Raw genomic sequence first — 5,000 nt, 5'->3', positions numbered from 1 at the left:
GCGGCTAGAAGCCGCCTGTCCCTCTAAGAAGAAAAGTAATCGCTGACAGCACGAAGGATGTCACGCGACTAGTTAGCAGGCTAGAGTCTCGTTCGTTATCGGAATTAACCAGACAAATCGCTCCACCAACTAAGAACGGCCATGCACCACCACCCACCGAATCAAGAAAGAGCTATCAATCTGTCAATCCTTCCGGTGTCCGGGCCTGGTGAGGTTTCCCGTGTTGTGTCAAATTAAGCCGCAGGCTCCACTCCTGGTGGTGCCCTTCCGTCAATTCCTTTAAGTTTCAGCTTTGCAACCATACTTCCCCCGGAACCCAAAAGCTTTGGTTTCCCGGAGGCTGCCCGCCGAGTCATCGGAGGAACTGCGGCGGATCGCTGGCTGGCATCGTTTATGGTTAGAACTAGGGCGGTATCTGATCGCCTTCGAACCTCTAACTTTCGTTCTTGATTAATGAAAACATACTTGGCAAATGCTTTCGCTTCTGTTCGTCTTGCGACGATCCAAGAATTTCACCTCTAACGTCGCAATACGAATGCCCCCGCCTGTCCCTATTAATCATTACCTCGGGTTCCGAAAACCAACAAAATAGAACCGAGGTCCTATTCCATTATTCCATGCACACAGTATTCAGGCGGGCTTGCCTGCTTTAAGCACTCTAATTTGTTCAAAGTAAACGTGCCGGCCCACCGAGACACTCACTCAAGAGCACCCTGGTAGGATTGCAACGGGGTCCGCCTCGGGACGCACGAGCACGCACGAGGCGCGTCGCACGCCTTCAGCTCGCCCCACCGGCAGGACGTCCCACGATACATGCCAGTTAAACACCGACGGGCGGTGAACCAACAGCGTGGGACACAAATCCAACTACGAGCTTTTTAACCGCAACAACTTTAATATACGCTATTGGAGCTGGAATTACCGCGGCTGCTGGCACCAGACTTGCCCTCCAATAGATACTCGTTAAAGGATTTAAAGTGTACTCATTCCGATTACGGGGCCTCGGATGAGTCCCGTATCGTTATTTTTCGTCACTACCTCCCCGTGCCGGGAGTGGGTAATTTGCGCGCCTGCTGCCTTCCTTGGATGTGGTAGCCGTTTCTCAGGCTCCCTCTCCGGAATCGAACCCTGATTCCCCGTTACCCGTTACAACCATGGTAGGCGCAGAACCTACCATCGACAGTTGATAAGGCAGACATTTGAAAGATGCGTCGCCGGTACGAGGACCGTGCGATCAGCCCAAAGTTATTCAGAGTCACCAAGGCAAACGGACCGGACGAGCCGACCGATTGGTTTTGATCTAATAAAAGCGTCCCTTCCATCTCTGGTCGGGACTCTGTTTGCATGTATTAGCTCTAGAATTACCACAGTTATCCAAGTAACGTGGGTACGATCTAAGGAACCATAACTGATTTAATGAGCCATTCGCGGTTTCACCTTAATGCGGCTTGTACTGAGACATGCATGGCTTAATCTTTGAGACAAGCATATGACTACTGGCAGGATCAACCAGGGAGCTGCGTCAACTAGAGCTGAGCAGCCGGCCGCCCGGGAGTGTGTCCCGGGGGCCCGCGCGAACACGCAAGCGTCCGCTCAATTATTCTGCAAACAGGAGGAGGCTGAGCTCCCCTGCACAATACACCTCGAAACCCTCTCAGGTCCCGGCGGCGCGCAGCGCCGTCCTAAGTACTTGGTCGGGTTCGAGAGTGGCGCAATCGCCCGGAGTTTGGCGAGTAGACGCTTTAGGTGCGACCACCCGTGCTCCCAACTGAGCTTGCCGCTGCCGACAGAGGCCCGGGAGCGTGCTGTCGTGGCATTGCCGGCGGGAGACAACACGCGCCACCTACGGTGGCCGGCAGCTCCAACGCCAGCGCCACAGAAGGACAAAAGCCCCACTTGGGTGCCGAAGCGAACTCTCCCAGCACAGCGCACGCGCCAACACGTCCGCACAGCTGCGATACAATCCACCTGCGAGAACCGCAGAGGCGACCGAGCAGCAGACGGCGTCGCGGCGCCGAGCGCCGGGCGGCGGCGCATCCTCAGCGCACACAGTCCTCAATCGGACCAGCACACTGCAGATGTCCACCGCGCTTCGCACCGGGCCCGCGAGGACCTACTTTGGCCGCACGGCGCCGCGTGCAGGGTGCGCCGGCGCGCAGCTGCGCCGCCTGCCGCCTCCGTCGGCCGGCGCGCCTGCCACTGGCCGCCCCCACCAGCCGGCTGTAGCGCGTGCGCCCACGCACCGCGCGGCCAGCACGCCGGGAGGCCCCCCCTCACCGGCCGGGGACGGTCCCACCCAGCCACCGCCGCGTATCGCTTCACACCCACATGCCATTCACGTTCGTGGGCATGGTGGGTATCGCTGAAACAACCGGTTGGTAGCTCAACCGATCGTCGCCATCACTGATTCACCTCTAGCGAGAACAACCGCACCACAACGGTTTACCAGTTGTTCATTTGCGTAACGTCACCAGCAAACGTAGACGTCCATCGCCATTTGCAAATTCAACGATTGTTGCATGCCTGTGTCAGGTGTCACGACACACTATGTCTGCCCACATACACGCAACAACATGTGCACGCTTCGCGAACACGTGGAAGGTGGCCCCCGTACGTATGCGATGTCCATTGCGCGAACGACTGTCAACCGGCCTCTGTCGCATGTCGCAGATGTGGAACGCAGTGCACCATGCTATCACGGTGTGTGAGAGGAGACGACTACGTCTGACAACACGCGCCACTACATCAACAGACGGCTCATGCTGATCGCCATCCACGGCATACCATACTGCAATCCAGCTCTTATAGGGAGACGACACGTAGCTGAGTGCACAATATTTGGACCGTATGGTTCGCCGTTGTTGGCGCAGTCGTGGTACGGTCACACATGTACCACGATGTATCATTCAGTACATGAGGACCAATGTGCAGTACAGTGTGTGATTTGGACGTACAACAACAGCGGACAGTTGACACAAGCCGTACCACAACGTAGGCTGTGCTTCGCCATGCGAATGCCAATGAACAACTGCGAAGGGCATTGAGCATGTACGTCCTACTGCCATCCGCATTACAGTGTATAGCTGCAAGGTGTTTCACATGAAGCGATACTCTGGGGACCGGGCAGTGCGAGTAGCAAACTATATTGCGGGGGTTGCAGTTAGGCAACACTACACTAATTTAACGCGTCGTATGACAATTACAGAGCAGGTTAAGGCCCAACGTGTGTTGGGTTAAGGCCCAACGTGTGTTGGGTTAAGGCCCAACGTGTGTTGGGTTAAGGCCCAACGTGTGTTGGGTTAAGGCCCAACGTGTGTTGGGTTAAGGCCCAACGTGTGTTGGGTTAAGGCCCAACGTGTGTTGGGTTAAGGCCCAACGTGTGTTGGGTTAAGGCCCAACGTGTGTTGGGTTAAGGCCCAACGTGTGTTGGGTTAAGGCCCAACGTGTGTTGGGTTAAGGCCCAACGTGTGTTGGGTTAAGGCCCAACGTGTGTTGGGTTAAGGCCCAACGTGTGTTGGGTTAAGGCCCAACGTGTGTTGGGTTAAGGCCCAACGTGTGTTGGGTTAAGGCCCAACGTGTGTTGGGTTAAGGCCCAACGTGTGTTGGGTTAAGGCCCAACGTGTGTTGGGTTAAGGCCCAACGTGTGTTGGGTTAAGGCCCAACGTGTGTTGGGTTGAGGCGCAACATAGGTTAGGTTGAGGCGCAACATAGGTTAGGTTGAGGCGCAACATGGGTTAGGTTGAGGCGCAACATGGGTTAGGTTAAGGCGCAACATGGGTTAGGTTAAGGCGCAACATGGGTTAGGTTAAGGCGCAACATGGGTTAGGTTAAGGCGCAACATGGGTTAGGTTAAGGCGCAACATGGGTTAGGTTAAGGCGCAACATGGGTTAGGTTAAGGCGCAACATGGGTTAGGTTAAGGCGCAACATGGGTTAGGTTAAGGCGCAACATAGGTTAGGTTAAGGCGCAACATGGGTTAGGTTAAGGCGCAACATGGGTTAGGTTAAGGTACAATATGGGTTAGGTTAAGGTACAATATGGGTTAGGTTAAGGTACAATATGGGTTAGGTTAAGGCGCAACATAGGTTAGGTTAAGGCGCAACATAGGTTAGGTTAAGGCGCAACATAGGTTAGGTTAAGGCGCAACACAGGTTAGGTTAAGGCACAACACGGGTTAGGTTAAGGTACAACACGGGTTAGGTTAAGGTACAACACGGGTTAGGTTAAGGTACAACACGGGTTAGGTTAAGGTACAACACGGGTTAGGTTAAGGTACAACACGGGTTAGGTTAAGGTACAACACGGGTTAGGTTAAGGTACAACACGGGTTAGGTTAAGGTACAACACGGGTTAGGTTAAGGTACAACATGGGTTAGGTTAAGGTACAACACGGGTTAGGTTAAGGCACAACACGGGTTAGGTTAAGGCACAATACGGGTTAGGTTAAGGCACAACACGGGTTAGGTTAAGGCACAACACGGGTTAGGTTAAGGCACAATACGGGTTAGGTTAAGGCACAATACGGGTTAGGTTAAGGCACAATACGGGTTAGGTTAAGGCACAATACGGGTTAGGTTAAGGCACAATACGGGTTAGGTTAAGGCACAATACGGGTTAGGTTAAGGCACAATACGGGTTAGGTTAAGGCACAATACGGGTTAGGTTAAGGCACAATACGGGTTAGGTTAAGGCACAATACGGGTTAGGTTAAGGCACAATACGGGTTAGGTTAAGGCACAATACGGGTTAGGTTAAGGCACAATACGGGTTAGGTTAAGGCACAATACGGGTTAGGTTAAGGTACACATTGTTGTAAGGAAAGGTGTTTTGGGGGGGGGGGCCGGTTTGTTGATTGTGATTATCGTAAGTAAATGACTGCGGCATCATCTGATTTGGCACGTCAGGGTGCACCTTTGTCTCATGACAGGCGGCGCTCTGATTCCATGCTTGTGGCAGACCTGTGTCTTTCATTCCTGCCATTGTTTTTGTGGTGTGACAGG

The 5,000-nt window shown here is 53.7% G+C and overlaps 1 non-coding gene across 1 annotated transcript in view; it reads right to left on the bottom strand.

Annotated features, from left to right (window-relative positions):
- LOC124584161 overlaps positions 1-1,516 on the bottom strand; it is a 1,910-nt gene extending 394 nt beyond the window's left edge. Inside the window, exon 1 of the ribosomal RNA XR_006974567.1 lies at positions 1-1,516. This exon is cut by the window's left edge and continues 394 nt beyond it. This is a non-coding gene — a ribosomal RNA (small subunit ribosomal RNA).
- Positions 1,517-5,000: the final 3,484 nt, after the last annotated feature.

The sequence above is a fragment of the Schistocerca americana genome, unplaced genomic scaffold, assembly GCF_021461395.2.
Source record: "Schistocerca americana isolate TAMUIC-IGC-003095 unplaced genomic scaffold, iqSchAmer2.1 HiC_scaffold_47, whole genome shotgun sequence".
In the NCBI taxonomy this organism is placed as follows: Eukaryota; Metazoa; Arthropoda; class Insecta; order Orthoptera; family Acrididae; genus Schistocerca; species Schistocerca americana.
The sequence above is the reverse complement of the archived record's forward strand: the minus strand, read 5'-3'. Positions and strand labels throughout refer to the sequence as shown.